The sequence below is a fragment of the Cygnus olor genome, chromosome 9 (assembly GCF_009769625.2).
Source record: "Cygnus olor isolate bCygOlo1 chromosome 9, bCygOlo1.pri.v2, whole genome shotgun sequence".
NCBI classification, from domain to species: domain Eukaryota; kingdom Metazoa; phylum Chordata; class Aves; order Anseriformes; family Anatidae; genus Cygnus; species Cygnus olor.
In genome coordinates, this window is record NC_049177.1 from 23,531,030 (window position 1) to 23,551,207 (window position 20,178).

Genomic DNA, 20,178 nt, shown 5'->3' on the forward strand with positions numbered 1-20,178 from the left:
ATATGGTTGAATAATTACAATTAAAAAAAAAAAAGCAATGCTATAGCAGCTTAACCGCATTTTCACAGTGGCTGAGCACACATTTTCCTTTTTTTTTTTTTTTTTTTCCCCAAGTTCCTACATTGCCTGCAAAGAATCATTTCCTTTGCCAGAGATTTGGATAACTTTCTCCCTTACAGCTATCCTGAAGATGAGAATCTTCCCCCAAATTATTTCATTTTATTTCTACTTCTTAATTACATTTATAAGAAGAAATCTAATCTGTTGTTTTGTATATTTTCCCAGTTTCAGCAAAATTATGGCCATTCAAGAGACTCCTTGTCTAATGGTGAAACACAGGCAAGGTAAGGGTAGGAGAGGATGGGTAAAGGAAACTTCTTTTTTATTTCAGGCAAATTACAAAGGCTATGATTTTAGATCTGAACTTACTCTTTATTTTATTTTCTGATATGTTCTAGCAGTTATACTGCACATATGGAGCACTTCCTAAAAATACCAAATGGAGACCTACTTACAAAACTGGTGACTTTGTTGACATGATGAAGAAACACTACTGTGCAACTACAGGAATCCAAAAATAGTGAATTAAAATCTTTACCATCAAGTTCAAAGTTGATCCAAAGGCACGGGAAGAAAACCAAAACAAAAAAATTAGTACAGTCTACAGATTACATCCTGTCTGTTGGAAACAGAGAAAGCTCTTACTCACTTCAACGAAATTTCTATATACAGTTCTTTTACTCTAACAGATCATCAAATTAGGAGCTCCTGGCAAAATGAAGAGCTAGAAAACTTCGTACAACTCACAGACTGTTCTGTCCCAAGTTATTCATGTAATCCATCTGCAGCTTGCTTTTTCCTTTCCTAGCCTGTTTTTTAGACTGGAAGTTATAGAAAGTATTTTACTGCTACATAAAGAGCTATAAACAGGGTGACAAAAATGAGGGCAGTAATGTATTACAAATTGACAAATAATAATAACAATAAAACTACTAAAATTGGTAAAACCATAAAAAAAGTTAGGGAACAGCTCTAGTGGAATCTTCAGATTTTTGTGTCCTGTGTTGTACTGGCGCTGTCATCTTTTGGCATTATGAAATATGAGGCAATTTGCTGATTTATTTGGGATATCATCTGTTTGCTACTGAGGCATGACAATGTGAACAATGCATGGTGGGCAAAAGGTAGAATCACAAGAGCTTCAGATAAAGGCAGCAGGTAACGACTGCATCCAGGCAGCACAACAGAAGCAGTGACAGGAATATACTGAGTGAAATACTTCACAAAGAACACAGGACCACATTTTCAGTTTCCAAGAAAGCAAAATTAAGTCACATTGAAATTATAAACAGTGATGTGAAAAAATAACAATGAAATGACTGTAAAAAACAACAGATGCACCATGGACTCCCTATGATTCCAGTCGCACCTTTCATTTTACAACCGGACGTGTTAAGAGACAGCTACTTTAAGGTTGATTTACAGCAAGCCTACAGCCCATCTGCTTTTGAGAGCCAAGACACTAGAGATAATTTTAAAATAAAACAGAAAGATAAACATTGATCAGGGACACAATTTTCTCTTTTAACCTGATGAAATTTTCTTTGCATCCCATCTGCTAAATGGTAAATGAAATAGAGAAAGGAATATTAAAGTAATTGCATAATTTAGTTCAAAAATTATGTAAGCTATCAATAGTTTTTATGAAGAAAAAATCAGTTTCACCAGAATTAACTTCATTCAACTGGGGCAAACGCTACAGTGGTTCTCCAGGTGAGAGAAGAACAGGGCCCACTACATTAGCAGCTGCACCATGGTTTTATGAGAAGACCTACACCGGTGCTTAATTACCCTGTCCTCAGGGATGTCTTGAGAATCAGTGTGCCTCAAACACATCTCTCTGAGTCATAATTTTCTTCCTGTTCACCTGCAACTGGGGGAAAACATTAACAAATCTGGAGTCAGGATATTTTTGTTTCTACAAATCATTTTAGTCTGAAAATGCTGATGCTATCAAGCCAAAACTTTCTGCAAGACAGTTCTGACAAGTTTCCCAGACTACTTCTGGAAAACATTTTAATTTGGGAATCACACTAATTATAGCAGTCATAAGATTGTTGAAAGTGAATGGCAATGTTCTTCATCAACTGAAGCAAGACGCTCATATGACTTGAGAAGATTCATTTATTTTTCATTCTCCCTTTTTTTCTGAGATTTCAGACTTTCATTCTGACTTGAGGAACTGTTTGAGGTACAGGTTCACTACTGAATTCTATGTCCCAGAGGAGATAATTGCAGGAAATCCAAGGAAAGCATAACGTAAGGAATGAGCAAGGGAGGTTTACTTAAAGCATGCTCTTATTGCAAGGAGCTGGAGCATATTTTTCAGGCATATTTTTCTTTATTCCCTGTGTAATGGGGAGGACTGTGTCGGCTGCACAGGACATACATCCAAAACTGGTTTAAAGCACGGGATTGTTCTCTGTGGCTAAACTGCAAGTAAAAATTGCCAGCAGCTTTTAAAGCCTAACCTTCAATTTAACCACAGAAACTTTTTCTTCCCTTTCTACTTCTTCTGGAATAAATAATTTACCTGAAAATTCAGACTGACCTAAAAAAAAGTAGGTAAACTTTTGTGATTTTAATCAGCAGTAGAACCCAATTTATTTTAGATGTCACCTTTCTGGATAAAATATTAGTTATGAATCCTTAGAAATAGAAAAACTGCATAATTTTAAACCATTGTTCACTTCAATATGATTTTATAGGCAGATGGATCACTGTAATTTTGTTCTGGACCTGACCTTCCCTGTGTGTGAAAAGGCTGCTGTGTGGATCACGAACACTGGTTCAGGTTCATCTAGTGAAGAACTCACATATGAAAACTGGTTTGAACAAAGTTACAGTTCTCTTTCCTAAATACCTGTAACATAAAACCACAACGTCTTGTGACTGTAAAATAAATACGCATATACAGTTAATTCTTTTTTTTTTCTCTCTTATTTAACATTATGTGGGTCAAAATATGGTGTGAAAGCTCATTTCATGCTTTTCAAACTGATGAGAGACCAAACTCTCAAACTATATAGCTTCTTTCCCAAATTATGAACCTTGAAGATTTGGATATCGCTGAATATGCGAACACGAAGGCAACTACTGGTGGTCTTGGAAAAGTGCCAGCTCCCAAAAGGAGCTCTGCACTGCAAAATGCTTAATAACAAGAAATGCTTATAAATCTTCATTCATAGTTATCAAACCCCTGTAAAAATGTTGGCTTAAAAAATCCCAAAGAAATATTAATCTAACCTTTTGGCACTTCACAAATATTTATCTTTGTTGGTATTCCATGTTTCCCCCCTTATTCACTAGCTATAACCCAACATAGAAAAAAAGTATCTTTGCCAATTAATAATTGTATTTGAAAAACTGCTCACTGGAAAAGACTTATTCCTAAAATGAGATTAGTCATGTACTAAGTTATTTATTTCCTTACATAACCACAGAGGAACAATTATTTGATTGTCAGTCTTGTTTATATGGAAGAATAGAAGGAAAGCATTTTGTTTTAATAAGGTCATGATGCTTATTAAATAATTTGCATACTGAAGGTTAAATTCCTATCTCTATACAGCAAAAAAAAAAAAAGTATTTTTATCTATCCTTGAAAACTGGAAAAAATAAAAAGGTTTCAAGAAAACAAACATATTTATGCGTACTTTTTGACACCTATAATTGTTCCCTCATATTCCACATTCACACCCACTCAACATGAGGTAATGACTGCTGAAATTAAGCTCCATTTATCCTTTTCAATTTACTTCTAATAGACGCATCTATAGGTATAGCAATTACCTAGATAAGTAACAAAGCCACAGTTTTAAATTGTAATCATCAGCACAGGATGTTAATTAGAGAGAGGGGGGACAGAAGATGACAGTGTGTTAAGATTGTTTCTATTCAAAAATCACTTAAATAGAAAATCAAAAGGATCATTAAGCAGTCTGATGCAGATTCAAGCCTAAATCCTGCAAGGATCCTGCATGAAAGCCATTCACCAGACACCTGAGCTAGGCTAGCAAAACCTCATCCTCAGGTTTTGAGGGACACCTCTCTGCCCTCTTCCCTAGCTAAGTGAAGATGGATCCTTTCTTCCCCTTCTTATCATTACTTCTTTCTGTATCTATTTATGCCAAAGCCTGTAATAAGGAAAATGTACAAAATAATACACTGGTGATTTCACAAGGCACGTGGTATGCAGAGTTTCACGTACAGAAAGATGGTAACATGAGAACAGGAGCTGTCAATATCTCTTCTATTTACAGTGCATTTATGGGCAACTTTTAAAATAAGATTTTGGAGTTTGACTTCTCAAAATATTTTCCTACTAACAATTGTTATTGACTAATATATCAAAGAATACAGTTCCCCTAATGATGCATCAATGCAATACATCATTACAAACGCACTACCATCTTGATGATATATTACTCAATAATATAGCAGCAGCTGGCAAGAACTTCCATCGAATCTGATGATGCAAGTTTTATCGTGTTTGTTTAATTTACATCGATAGAAGTAAAGAAGAAGAGATGATGACAGACAGGCCAAGAAAGCATGTTCACATGAAAAAAAAGATATAAATTGCCTTAAAAGAATTTGACAGCTGTGATATATTTGTCTGGAAAGACAGATGCTACATTCCAACTTTCCAAGAGTTTCTAGAAAAATCCTTGTATCATAGCATGATTTACTATTTACACTTCAAGGAGTTCACAGGTATTTTAGCACCTTCAACACAGCTGCAAGGACTAAACAAGCCCGTGTGCTTCCCAGTGCCATGTGCAGCTCTCAGTCCAGACATGGCCTGTTTGCCCAGTAACTGATGACTGGGAACTCGTGGGTTTACCCATCCTGAACCTAATCCAGTCCCTTGGCTGCAGCTCCTTAACTCAGCGCCACCGACTGCAACAGCCCTGCGGCACCCTCCTCTCCTGCCAGACCACGGTGCTTACCACACGAAAGAAAGTGTAAAGCACACAAAAATGTTGTCCTTGTTTTTTTGCTTTTTTTGTTTGTCTGTTTGTTTTTTACATAAGAGTAATTTCTCCTGGCATGAGAGACTTGATTAGTTTTGTTCAAAGACTTCGCACCACCACTGTGCTGGGAGAAGCAGCGTGTCCTTTAAGTAGCTCCTACCACTCCACCAGCCTGCTGCTGGCTCTTCATTCATCTCTATTTCCTTTGCTAGGCCTAAGGTCTTTTAACAGTTTCTTTACTCTTTTGATGCTCATCTCAGACCAGCAAAGATTAAACCACCAACTTTACCCAGCGAGAGCCCAGCAAATTCTTTCTGTTCAACAGCTTTTCCCATCCTGCCCTCATCTCTGCCACTGTGCCGGGGCTTTATGCTCTCCTGTTCCTCAGCTACATTTACCGTAGACACACTATTTGATTTAACTTCATGAAGTCAGCAAATGTAACATAAACTGAAAAATAAATCTTATTTTCACATAATGATTACTCTTCCTGTTAGTTTCAAGGAAAGTTTAGATAACTGGAATTAGTGTTTAATCTCAAGGCAAAGCAGCTCTGTCTGGATGCTGTGCCACATTTTACAATTGGAAAAAAGGCATTTGCACAGCCACACGCTGTTAGATTGGATCACAATGTATTTCTACCACTTGAATTATACTCAATTTCTGAAACGAGAAATTGGTTACATCAGTTACAAAAAAAAAAAAAAAAAAAGAAAGAAAGAGAGAGAAAAGAGAAGCAAAGGAATAAAAGGCTGACAAATCAAAAGAGATTTGTGGTTCAGGCAGAAGAGGAATTGTGAAAGGCTACTGAAATTTTCCAAGGAGGAATATTGCATGTTCATGGAGAAAGCCGAAATTTAAACAACCATCAAAAGAGAATGGAGAGGACGGATAATTTGGAGAGACCATGGATGTTACTGTGAAACACCTTTAGCAGTGATCAGCTATATAGAAACAGACATCAGAGGCAGCTGAAATTTCAGAATAAGAGCAGTGAAAAAATGATATAAAGATACATAAGATTTGAAGATTTTGAAAGACTTCTTATTGAGGCACTTAACAGGTAAAAGAGCTTCTGATAGCAAAGGAGAAACAAAAGGTTAGGCACCATTACAATGGCTCTTTTCAAAGAGATTGTTTTGAAGTGATCCAGACCTGACTACACAGGATGATGTTTATAGAAAAAATCCATTTGTAACAGCAATAGCTTCATGGTTGAATGAATGAAAAGGTATTTTCTGTACTAAATGAAACCGGGATGTAGTACAATGTAACAGGGAAACTGAGTTCTGCAAATGCCTTTACAATAGAAAAAGAGAAGAAATAAAAGCAGCACAAGGGGTAACAACCTTTACCTGTAAGAGTCTTTTTGATTTCTGGATTTTCATTTTGTTTACTGCTATGGAAAATCATTCTGTGCCAAATTTTATAGCTGTGGTATCCATGAACCACAAATGTAGGCTTATTGGAAACTGTCAAATGCAGCACAGAAGACTTGGAGTTCATTCAAAAAGCAATCTAATCACAGTGCTCAGATAAAAAGCCAAAAACGTGAGATCAAAAAACAGGCACGTCCAATGATGAACACAAGCTATCTGGATGTTTCAAATGAGCATAATGACCTGTGACTATATTCTGGAGTTAGAAATGGAGCAGGCCAGAAATACTTTACAAACTATCCACTCCACTCAGGGAAAATAAATAAATAAATAAATAATCAACAACAAACAATAATAACAAAACAAACTGAACTCAGTTAAGATGTACCTCAAACTGCACCATGAGGACATCAACTTCGATTGGTTTGAAGTCCCACATCTCTGTATTCTGCTGAATACACACTTGTTCAGAAGCCCATGCCACAGCCTAAGATTGGAGACAGCATGACTACAGACTGCGAGCATATCACAGAGAGGAAAAAAGCTAAAACACAGATGCCTGGTGTCATCACACAACACACTTCGTATTTCTGCTTGCATGTTCCACCACTCTATGCTAATGAATCACACCAAGCATGGTCAGAGCGGGACGGAAATGCCAGCATCACAGTCCTGAAGCAAGAGCCAAGTATCAGTGCTTTATTTCTGATGCTGAAAAAAGTTTGGTCTGCAAGCGTCTTACATCACAGGACCCCAGAGACAACTGAAGCCTAGGAGTTTGCATTGCTCTTCCCTTACCCAATCCCTACATTGCTTTTTAGTCTTCCCTTCCCACTTTCCTGTACGAATTAGAGTTCTTTCAAGTTTTTAAGATATATTGGGGTACTAATTGAAGCAGTATATCTATGAAATAAATCCCAGAATTCGATCTCAGATCGAGAAACAAGTATTGGCCTTTAGTGAGGCTAAATCTATCTGTTGATGAAGGACAGTAATTCTGGGGGAATACTTTGAGCAGTGATTTATTCAAGTCATTGCAAATGCTCATGAAATAAAGACTTTGCAGTGTGACAGAATAAGACTGGAGGCCCTTAGCACAAAACTAAGCATATAAAGTAAAGAAACAAACAGAAGATCTATTTCATTTCTTTGATTATTTTCAGTGATAGGGAGCTTAGATGGCAAATCTACATCTTTCTCAATTACTAGTCATTTCTAGATTATATTTAGAACAACTTCTGGACTTTCTATTATTGAAAGAGTTTGATTTACAGAGGCTTCTTCTAGAAGACAAGGTGAGTGGTGGTTAACTGCTCTTCAAGCATAAGTCACTTCCACTCCATGTAGAAGACAACAGTACATGGAATGAGGTGACAGTGTTCATCAGATCTAGATAATCTTTATTTGTGAGTATATGAGGACTCATAAATACTGCTGGTAGATAATTTTCGGAGGACTTACAGGACCAAGCAGTTTATAGATATATTTATCTGATAAATCACAGAGACTGCAGGGGAGCTACTATCCTACTCTTGGTATGTGGGTCAGCATCGCTGCAAAAATACTCTACCTGGGTACCAGGAAAAGCACGGTTACAATTTGCCCTGACTAAAAATGTTTTGCAACTGAGGTATAACTAAATCGCATTTAAACCATGTTACCTAATCATTCCTATTTTTATGTCTAAAATGTAACTTGACTTAGGGGCAGAGTTATAACACGGTACCCATCGACGCTAATAGACCAAATCGCATTATCCGTTTCAAGGGATGATAATGCTCTAACTGGATTTTGTACTACAGAAGAACCCCTAATATTAGGAGAGAGACTGGTATTAAAAGACAAATATGAACACAAATATAGAACCATATCACCTGATGAACAGTGCAGATTTACCAATGGAAAAAAAAAATCTCTAGTTCATCTGAACAGTATATTATTCTGATGGAAACTAGGGTGGTGGGTCAGATGAGTGGTATCTGTACCGTAAAAAAAGCTGTATGTGCTTTGAGAGCATGAAGCAGAAAAATACGAATTTCCATGGATAAATTAAAATATTCTTCCATTTAGGCAAGGCCAGAGGTGCTGGCAAACAGTAAAATGTTAGAGAGAAAATAAGCATTGAAAGGAAAGCTGCTGGGTCAGCATGTTGGAATTAACTAGTATACAAATGAGGCAGAGAAGTGTTCAATTTCCAGAATGGCTATGTTTAACGATAGCACAAAAATAGTAAAAACCAGCAAAACAGCCAGATACACAGTGATTGAGTAGATTTGGTTTATGGGTGGATGCAGACGGCCCAGTGCTGGCAAAAGCAAGGCAATAATCTGGGTACCAAAAATAAACATGGAAATCATTGCTGAATACAGAAATCATAAGGGAGATCCTGTGGTGATTGCAAATAATAAAACCATCCGTCCAGCAGCAAGAAGCACTACACTGGGCAAACAAGAGAATGAAACATAAATGATGGAAAGGCACCCTGGCAATGGGAAAGATGCACCTGAAGGCTCATCTGGAAAATCATGTGCAATTCTGATTACCACATAAAGACATTGCAGAAATCAAGCAGGTGCAGGTCAGAGCTATCAATTCCCACAGAATTTGGGGCAGTTTTAGCTAGGAGAACAGATTCACCAGACTTGGCCTCTGGGTCTTAGAATCTAAGAGGAGTTTTTGGCTAACATTTATGAAACCTTGATGCCAACATGAATTTTAAAAGCAACAAATTAAACCTATGCATCCCAGGACAAGAGCAGAAGAGAATAGCATTCACAGAAATTAATAGGTGTCCTTAGACAAAGGTTGATCTTACCCAGTATAGAGAGAGCTTTCTCTCTTTTTATTTAAGCTCCTATTATGTTTTTAGCAGTATTCTCATACCACAAATGTACGGGTCTATACGTAGAGCGTAGAGATTGGCAATACCCCTCTGTACATGCCTGAGACAAACAGCTTTCCAGGGACCAAACCTCCTTTGATGTTTCTGTTTTGTGTTTTCTTTTCTAAACACAGTTTACACAGATCAGAAGTCACACACTCCTCCTGGTCCGGGTAACCTCTGAGCTCTGTGGCAGGGCCCACGTCCCGCAAACCCACCTGCTGACTGGTCAGTGGCAAGTAAAGTTGGAAGCACAGCGACCAAGGCTGTTGTGCTTTCTGCTTTATTGAGCGGTCTAACGGATGATAGGAGCGAGCTGAGTTTTGACAGAGATAAGGTTTACAGCATCTGCATCCTGAACAGGATGTATTTTATACAAGATCTGCTCCAAATCTTCTTAAGCTTAAAAAAAAAAAAAAAAAAAAAAAAAAAGGAACTAACATGAACATATTCCTGCTGGAAGAGTATTCTCAGGGTTTCTGCAAGTTTACGGTTTAATCACTTGTTTCCTTCAATTTATTGCTGCATTCTATTTCCAGCAAGGGTTGTGGTCTTGAAAGGGTTGGAGACCTTGGAGCCCATTATCTCTGTAAGAACACAATCAATTTTACCCATCACATTTGAAATTTGGTTTCAGCCGCATGTTTAGTGATGACTTCACAGTTTCAATAATACATACAAAATAAGAAGTAGGATACACAACTCTATAAAGGAACCACAAAATAAATTAGGTGAAAAAGATAAGTAAATGCTGCCTATTCTTTCTTTTGTATTTATGTTTGACTTAGATGATGGCAGTGACTACTGTGAATATGGAATGGCTGAAAGTATTTTACAGGAGCTAGCTGATAACAAAGATCCACCTTTTCTTCTTTATTTCTGCTAGTCTTTTTTCTATTAACAATACTATCTTTGTAAAAGCACACAGATGATACCAATAGCACTAAAAAAATCTAATCATTGTGCTATGACAAATATTTTTTTTAAACCTGCGTGGTTAAATAGAATACGAAATAATAATATATAATCTTCTTATTATACCTAACTAAATTGCAATGTTTTGACAAAGAATAAATCTGTTGTCTTAGAAGTCAGTAACAGCTTCTCTAATGACTTTAAATGGAGCATGAGTAGGCCAACACGTGGTTTTGGAAAACTAGTTTTTCTGCTGTAAACTGAGATTATTAGGAGCTCAAAGGAACTTAAAAATATCCATCTTTCCATCTGTAAATTTTCATCTTTGAAAGATGAATGTATTAGTAGCCCTATCAGAGTGTATTAAGTTAAACATACAGTTTTGTTACACAAACCCCTAATAGCCGTCTTTTCTCCTCTTGCAGTACATCTTATAAGAAGATACATTATCATCTTTAATATTGCTAAACTCTATCCAGCACTTAAATTTTGTACCTTTCTTTTTAAAAATAGGTTGAATGCTTGAAAACTAATTCAGTATGTAAGTACAAATGCAACAAATTTGCATTATACAGAACAAAAGTCAAGAACTCGATTCCGTAAGTCTTGAACAACAGGAGGTACCACACTAGCCGCTATTGCTAGTAGATGTCATTTCTTATATTCTCTCCTAAAATGCTGCACATACACATATACCAATGTTTTTTGTTTTCTTTTATCAAACTTTTTTTAACACAGTAAACGTCAGTTTGCATAGGTTAATACAAAATAACAGTATCGCAAGATATGTTTCTAACTCAGGTCATGTCTTCTTGATTTTGAAAATTTTAGCGCTAATATAGTTTTTGTTTATGATTCTGGATAATTCATACATTATTTAGGAAGTGAAATCACTTTTAAACTTCATTTAATCTGCAAACAGCTTCACTGTGCCTATTCATTTCACAGTGAAGTATGAAGCTTTGAAAGTTTCCATCTCGCCTGCTTTTTGAGTTTATGTGTGAACAATTCTGGGTAAGATTTACAAGTCTGTCAACTATCACAAAGAGCAACCTGGAAATTGGATCTTTCAGAGAAGTTCACAAGATTTATGCTCTGCAGAAAAGAAAAAAAAAATAAAAATGTGGGAGTCAGCTTGCCTCACAGGCACAGCTTCAAACTACAAAAGTTAACATCAGAGTTTAGAGAAAAGCTCATAACGTAATCGTGTTACTTTTAAGAAAAACAGTTCTTAGTATTTCTTTCTTGATTATGAAGTACTGGAATCTCATGACAGTCCCTCTCAGAATGACACACAAGAGTGAGTGAGTATTCCCACAGTAGAGGGCATCAAGTAAATTCACTGCTTTGGAGTGCATGAGAAGTGGGTAAACTCTGTATTGTCTGAGTTAGAAGAGGGTGTCTGTTCTCCAGAGACAGATTTGAACTCCATGGGACACATCTGTAGTCTAGCTGGTAGAAAGAGATGCATATTGTTGATTATAGTGTAGCTTAGAAAAAAAAAAAAAGGTGAACAAAGTAAGTAACCTACCTACTATTTTTCAACAGGAGGAAATACAGAACAACTACACCTCTTCTCTTTAGGAGAGTCATTTTCAATTTCAAAAGGGTACAGAATTCCTTCACTCTTATTCTGCAGCACTCTTCAAAACAGTTTAACTAAAGAAAATGTACATATTTCAGGGGAGTAAACACGTAGACTTCAACAGTTTGCCAAAGTAAGCAAAAATCGAGTGAGAACACACTCTAAGCTACAAACTACAATCTGTAAAGTAACAGGAACCTGTAAAGACGAAACCCCTTAAATGATGCACAGAGCCAAATTCAGAGTTCAAGCTGCATCTGCAGCCTTATGATTTTTCAAAAATTATGAACTTCCATTCTCTGCACAAGTTCAGCATGCAGTGACTTTCTTATTTGTACTCACGAGGCAATGTCTTCAGAGCAGACGCCGTCTATCTGGGCAGAGTTATGTCAAAAAATCTTGGCACACCAGGATTCTCATTACAGCCGAGTCTGTGGACTTACTGCAAGACAAAATAGTTGAAAATATATCAAAAACTTTAGAAATGGCTACTGACATTTCATTTTACTTTAAAAGTGGCTTTAAAGGGAATCATACTGATGGCAGGCGCAAAGTCAATGAAATAACACAACCGTGCCATAACAAGCATGAGAATTTTACTCCACAGTTAGGTAACCTCAAACAGCAAATTATCAGCGAGACATACTGACGTTTACAGTCTCTGTTAGGAAATGATGAGGGTAGATATAGAAGGGAAAAGAACAGTGTTTTAGGGAGGCAAATATGTCATAAAGAAAGTGCTAGAATGTACTTGACCCAGACAACTCAAGCATCCTGAAGATGTTAAATCAGAGCTGCTAAAGAAAAGCTTGCAAATTTAGTATCAATACACTAAATTTTCTAACACACTACAGCATGAACGTTGCAAGTGTAGTGTCAGCATTTATTTTTCATCTGCTTATTCTCCTCTTTCTTTGTGATGGCAGGAATGTTTCTAGGGATGGTCTTTCTGAGGGCACACTCCCCAAGCTCTGCTAAATTCAGAATCTGCTTAGTACCTCTCCAATCCTCCATTTCTCTCCGAAGAGCAAGGTGGACTTAACTGAGACAGCAAGATTGAAGAGAATGAAGATCTAAATCCGGTTCCTCATCAATCCTTTAAAATCATTAAAAAATAAAAACTATGAAACCAAATGCTAACTTTGTACTGTATGACCTCTTCAGCTATGCACGCTAGCTATAGCATAACCTTGCATTAATAATGAAATCAGTCAGTTTCATACCTTTTTAATAATGTATGCCAAATATATTTGGGTTTAGGAAGGATAGTGTTCATTTATTGATCATGATGCATTATCTCCACCCTGGAAACTTCTAAGAAGCTTTCATCTCCTGTGTGATTCTAAATAATTCAGAATGTAATTTCAGTTGGGTTATTTTGTTTGTTTGTTTGTTTTTTTATTAAATTTGTATTTTTTAATCAAAAGAAAAGCTGACAGACCTATAGCAAAGGGTCAAATGTGCATCTCAAATTACTCAAAAAGTCCCAGTGAAATCATCTTGAAAAGTCCCATAAGCAAGGGTATTCCAGTCTAATTTGTCTAATTCCAGTCTAATTTAGAACACCAACCTTTGTACCCACTGTATTTGTGTAGTGACATCTATATTTAATAATGATTATAATCACAGTAGCAAATAACATTGAGTTCTTGTTAAAAGGACACATTCACATTATAATTTCTTAAAAGTTATTTGTTCATTTTGCATTAAGATTAGTTCATCCCTGCCAATTCTCAGCATGAAAACAGAAATTTTGTTAAGGTTTCTAAGTTGAAAAGTAAATTTAAATATGCAAGAAGTGATTACTAATTTGTACTGAAGATCTGCATTCACTCAAAAGGTGAATTATTTTGTAAGGAACTGACAAACTATCCGGCTTGGAGATTTACAGGCTTATCTAGGGAATGTTTTAATATTAATGAATTTCCAGCAAGGTTAGATTTCTGTTTCCCCTATCTATAATTAGCGGGGCAGGGGGGAAAGGATGAGAACAAACAGATGCCATGGTGACAATGAAAAGGAAGAAAGAAAAAGACATATGAAATAAACAGTGTCTCAGACAAGTTAATTAAGAGCGTTCTGTAATTCCTAAGGCCTTTGAATGGTCAGTTCAAGAGATAATATTATCATAAAGGGATTACTGTAGGATTCTACAGATCAGAGGTCAAGGATTACATCAGATTTTAGGGTGACAAGTTGTGCTACATGAAACAAATTATGAAAAGTACATTTTCGTCGTTACAATTGGTGAAGGCACAGGGACAAATTCCAAAGTCATACATCAGCGGATGCAAATAAATCACGTTATAATAACTACAAGAATCCTTTAGAACTTCTCAGATCATCAACCAAAGTGACATTTGGAGTGCAGTAAGAAAAAAAAAGTCATAAAAAATAATCCAAGGAATTATCGGATTGTGACTCCTACCAGCAATCTGAAAGCCTCTACATGCTTCCATGGCTGCTGGGAGCACTTAGACGCCTTAGATCACCTTGAGAATAAGCTCTCAGGGCTCTGTGACTGGCTGCTGCATTTATATGGTGAGAAAAAAACTACAAATATTCAACTCCTTCCCCAGGCATCCAAGTGAGCTGGAAGTTCAGATGCAAATGTATGGATATTCCAAAAACAGAGCGTGACTCTCTGGAGAGGAATGATCTACGGTACAATTTAGCCTATCTGAGATAGGAGCCAAGAGACCAGCTAAAGCCAAGCTCTCTGATTTCTTTCTTAATAAAGACAAACCCCAAGTGGTCACATTTTGAATGTAATAACCTAGTTTTGTTGGGGAACTGTGTGAAGGCTCAAAATAAATGGCAAAACTGAAGACCCCTTGCTATTACCCACATTACCCCTGCACGTACAAAAACTTGCAATGCTTTACAACAGTATTTTCAGAGGAGTCAAAGCTGTGCGATGGTTCAGTAGGAGTCTTGTTTGCCAGCTGTACATGTCCACACAGCCCCAGCTGCACTCGAATTTAATTGCTGTGCATTGGGTTTCACAAGGTGGTACCTTAGTCATATGCTGTAAAGAAATTAGATTAGAAAAGGTTGAAAGCATGCTTGTTCTGTTCTTGATTGTGTCTGGGAGCTCCAGCATATCAGTGAAGTCATATTAACACAGTTTCTATTCTGGAAATTCAATTTTCTGCCCTGCTTCCATGTTCTACAGGCAAAGCCTGTTTACAGGACACGTCAGAGCCATGCAAATCTCTGCAGAGTCCAAACCACCCTTAACCTCCCAGCAGTGAAGCACGGTGCTGTGCTGAGGGCCCCGGTAACTCCCTGCCGGCACCAAGGATGGAAGGGGCTGCCCGTGGAGCGCTGCCTATGGCTTCGAACTGGGCCCACGGAAGACCCTGCGGGCAGAGCAGCATTTCCAGAGCAACTCTTACAGCACCATCCCCTTCCACTCCTCCTCTCTAAAACAACGCAAGTTTCTCATTATTGCATGCATGGGAGAAGCACATTGGTGGCACCGGCATCCCTCAGGACAGAGGAGCCATGTACGATGCAAAGCCTTTCACATACACAGTGGTGCGAGGAAAACATCGGAGAAGTACCCATTTCATTTCATCTTTATGGCAATGGACATCAATGTAGCCACACGCCATTCAAGTCCAGTTCCTTGGACTTACTGTCACTGGGTTTTATGCTTAGAGAATGGAAACAAGGACGATCTCTGATTTTCTACCTGCAGTCTGCTTTTCCAGCAAGTATCAGAGGAACTTTGGTCCTCCAAGACATAAATCTTGGCAGATAACATCCAGCTGTACTTTTAATGAAAACATTACTTATGGTCTTGAGTGACTCTACAAAACCATTGTTGCAATTTTTCTCGTTTCATAAGACAAGGAAGTAACTTATATTGCTTCCCCCCACTATATAATGCTTGAGTATGGTAATGCACAAGTCTTTCCTCAATATGATGTAGCACTCACATAAATAAGGTGAAATATTAGCTCTGAACACTGCTCATTGGGTTTAAATTTCCTCTCCAGAATTAATTTTGCATGGTTTTATTATGTTTAAATGAGTGAGGCCAAACTGAGAATCCTACTTTAGGGTAAACGATATTTAATAACATAAAATCTATCCCACGTGCAAGAACTTTTCACAATTGCATTGACTTCAGAGTGTACTTCTGAAGGCAGAGAACTTAGAGTCAGGTGCACTGCAACACATTTGTTGTCACAGAAGATAATACGTATAAAAATTCAGAATGGCTACACCTGATGAAAAGAGAAGAAATGGTGAGCAAAGAAATGGAGATGTGAGCTATGAAACAGATTTATCATGGCACGGATCAATAATTAGCAGACAAAACTAGTGAATAATAAGTAATATTAATGAACGTTCAGTCAACGTAAGACCTTTTCCCAGGACAAGAAGAAACCGGTGGGATATGGCAGGAGTATGTCAATGCCCAGGGCCAGGAACCATCATTGCAACTGTCTTTGGAGTTTTCTTGTGGATATGTTTGATGACTTTCTTACCCACAAATATTTGAAGTTTGTCTGGATTTGTGCAACTTCGGTTTCCCCCTGATTCTGTTCTCTGCCTTCAAACAACAGAGAAGATGGGAAAGAAAGCTGTGCAATCCTTTCAGGGGGAGTGCAGGGCGCAGAGGAGGAAAATAAAAAAGGAAAAGAAAAATGCTGGGGTATGAAGTCTGGCAGGTGTAAGTACACAGTAGATTTCAGTGACTATTTTGCAACAGTACAACACAAAAGAAAGCAATCATTATGTGCAATGCTGCTGCATAATAAAATACAATAATCAGGAAGACTTGCTTTAATAGAATGGCACGGTGATTTGTGATATACTGAACAAAGCAGAACATCCTCAGATGTAATCATCTTTTAAGACATTATTTCTTCAGAAGAAACTGTGCAATTATTTACAAAGAATCATAAAGACACAATAAAAGTCAGACTTTAAACTGCCCAAGCATATGCCATCTGTCAAAACAATTTTTCAAAACAAGTCAAAGTTTGTAAATTTATTTCACCACTGATGGCATATGCGAGAAGGCTGCGATCAGCGTGTTGAAGCCCTGTATACATAAACATTCAAATCCCATTTCTCCATCAGTGCCTGACCCTCACAGACTAAATATATGTGAAGTAATCTTACTTAAAGAGCTCTGCCATTCTAAAAGGAAATAATTTAAAGAACACAAATTAGCAGTTACAAAAATTAAAATGGAAAACGCTGGTATCCCTGGCTGGTGCACATTCCAAAGGACCGATAACGCACGGGGCCTCCATCTTGAGAACAGCACGCACTGTAAATTAAGCTGTCATTTTGATATTAATATGGCCAAACTAATACTAATTCTCTTGGGATATTTACTATCCATGAAGCTGGCCATAACGCAGCCCAGCAGAGCCCTCTTCTGATCAGGCAGTGGGACAGGTAAGGAGATTATGCGTGTGCTACCAAGGCAGAGAATTATAATAGCAAAAGGTATTTAGCAATGGGAATGCCAGTCATCCTAGCTGTATCTGCAAGAAGCTGTCAAGTAACTCTCCTTCATCTCCATGGAGTTTCATCACTACTAAAAGTTATTTTCATTTTTCCGTGCCTCGACTAATATACGCTGAAATTCACACAGGAGGTGATGACAATCCACAAACAAGCAAATATAACAGCCAAAAACGTGTAAAGGAATGTTCCAGTAGGAACCACAGATACTGAAACATCCTCCATTAAAGTCATAAATGGGCACAATAACGTTTAAGATATATTGCTCCACTCATTATTAACAGCTGCAAAGTAAAGCAACTGGGAATTCCTTCCTCACCAGTAACACGGAGTGGCTCTGCTTTACATTCAGACATGGAAGGCACCCTGGCAAGGCTGACGATGCTACCTGTGGAGATGCTACCTGGGTTTGGCCTTTAATGCCTACCATGAAAATACATCTTCAATAGTCAAAATGCAATTAAAATACAGAATTTCAGCCTGTTTGAAGTTCCCTCTCTAGGCCATAAGTCAGTTTAGCTGCTGCATTGAGAAGTACTATTTTCATTGCCGGTACGTCAGAACAGGCTTTCAGCTAGCTTTAAAAGACCCAATGCCAGACTTTTTTTTTTTTTAATTAAAAGTGTATGAATTTAAAAGAATACAGAAATAGGATCAAGCAGAAGGTGCAGTTATTTCTATGAACTGATTATGACACTAATTTCTCCTGTGAATTTCATTCCAAACTTTCTGTTAATTAATAGAAACAGGTCGCTACATACAAAAATACAACTCAGGCAAGGATGACAAATTAGAGAGAGCACTGAACAATGAACAGTTAGGAGCAAAATCTCAGCCCATTTCATGCCAATGGAAATTTTGTTCCTGAACTCAAAGCAACAGCATCCACATGTAGCAACTGCAGGTTGCACTCTTAGGTGCACCTTGCTCAGCTTCAACGAAAAGAGGAAAGAAAGGGAACTGCCAAAAATATAAACATTCATTTGCTATTTTCCCATGTGAGCAGAGGAGAGCATTAAAAAAGCATCTGTCACAGGTCACTTGAAAGGCAGCTGTGTGCAATCAGAATGCAGAAAGCCCACATTTTGTTCTTGACAAAGAGATATTTAAGTTCCTTAGAGTCCTCATTCAACTCTTAAATATTTATTTTTTGTAACCAGCTGAAAACGCACCTAACTCTAGAATCAAGCCCTTTAATTCAGATTATATCATGAGAGAACACTGCAGAATCTGTATATATTTCTAATCAAAAGAAACTGTAAAAATTCTCTTCCAAACATTTAACAGACCCATGTTCTCAAGTGAGAAGCATGCCGATGGCTTGTCCAGCGCACCCATCAGCACCCAGTGCCCCGCAGGGTTGGGTTCTGTTTGCCAGGTACTGCTCAGCGGGTCTAGGAGATTTGTCTCTAAGGCTGTGCGGGAGAGGAGGTATAAAGCTGCTGCTCACCTGCATCACAGCGCCAGCCTATTTTATGGGCTGATGTTATACTATTCTAGAAGCAGTATATATAATTTTTCTTTATATATTCACTCCGTGCTTCTCTGAAGGCTTCATTAGAAATTCCATTGCATTTAAAATATATATATTTTTCCAAACTATTTGAATAAGTAATGAATAAAAGAAATTTCATCTATCTTTATTAATGAGGTCATAAATCAGGAGGTTAAGTTAAGAAGAGCTTGTACTTATTGATGATGTTGCATTACAGGCATGGTGGAAACTACTAAGCAGTTTCCTCCTCCTGTCAATAATCTAAATAATTCAGAACGTAATCTCAGATTGACTTTTCATCCAGGCATCTCCCCTTTGAAATATATATTTTTATATATTTTTTATCATTGTAAAATTAGCAAATCTATGCAGGAGTTTTCTCATATTATCAGCTCATATTCCCAAATCATTGAAGGAAAACTGTATTATGATTTGGGAAAGATTTGGTATGCTGTACCCCTCAAAATATATGTTAAACAGGGGCATCTCAGTTACATTGGGAACTATAACTTTACTCTGTGACACCTTTATGATTCTCCTCCCCATAACTCTCCTTTGGTGAGGGTTAAGGAGACATTTCTTGTTCTTGATGAACAACTTTATAGATAAACTTTTAACTTATAGTTCTTGAAGTTTTCCCTTAATGACTTTTTTTTGTGCCCACTGCAGATGATGTGTAGAGAAGAACTTAACCCTGCCTCCCTTCAGCTGCTCTCAATCTCCATAACAGCAATTTCCTCACCAACATAAGCCCAGTATGGATATGTTCTTGAAATGATAAACAGATAGTCAGGTAACACAAAATTTTACACACAAAATTTGTTAGGACTTGATTAGATTTGTTTAAACATATGGACAAAACCAGACTAGGTGGTGATTTTTTGGTATTAAAGTGGGAGCATTGCGCTGGAGACAGGAAACACAAAGATCCTTGCAATAATTAAACATCACTGTTCAGTATAATTATTTATTAATGAAGACAAAGTGTGCTATTGCCAGGACCTTGAAAATCTGTTTTATGATTATGACCTAGCTGATCTCTCCTTGTACCAACTAAAGGTGATCTGTCTCCTTCAGCTCCGAGCAACATTTACCACCCTCCCCCAGAAAACACTGACAGGAACCCTACAGCCCAGCGCACTGGTTTCAACGTGACTCCTTCCCAGTTTGCCGCTAACATCAGAAAGGATGAGGGTAAAGGAGCTAAAACCACAAATGTGGACTGAGCTGAGGAACAGCAGAAGCGATTCAGCAGCACTTCAGGAATGCAGGGACGCACACAGCTCTGCTGGAGTAGCCGGGTACGGAGCGAGCCACGGACTGTGCCAGCAGAGCCGGTCTCAGCACTTCAGAAGAGAGTGGATTAAGATTAATTCCCTACTGCGCGGGGTCTGGAG

At 37.6% G+C, this 20,178-nt stretch overlaps 1 long non-coding RNA gene across 1 annotated transcript in view; it reads right to left on the reverse strand.

Annotated features, from left to right (window-relative positions):
• Nucleotides 1-606: 606 nt before the first annotated feature.
• Nucleotides 607-20,178, reverse strand: part of LOC121074835 — an 82,510-nt gene continuing 62,938 nt past the window's right edge. Inside the window, exons 3-4 of the long non-coding RNA XR_005822558.1 lie at nt 12,139-12,238; nt 607-1,933 (exon numbers count right to left, since the gene is read on the reverse strand). This is a non-coding gene — a long non-coding RNA (uncharacterized LOC121074835). The remainder of the gene's footprint in view (nt 1,934-12,138; nt 12,239-20,178) is intronic.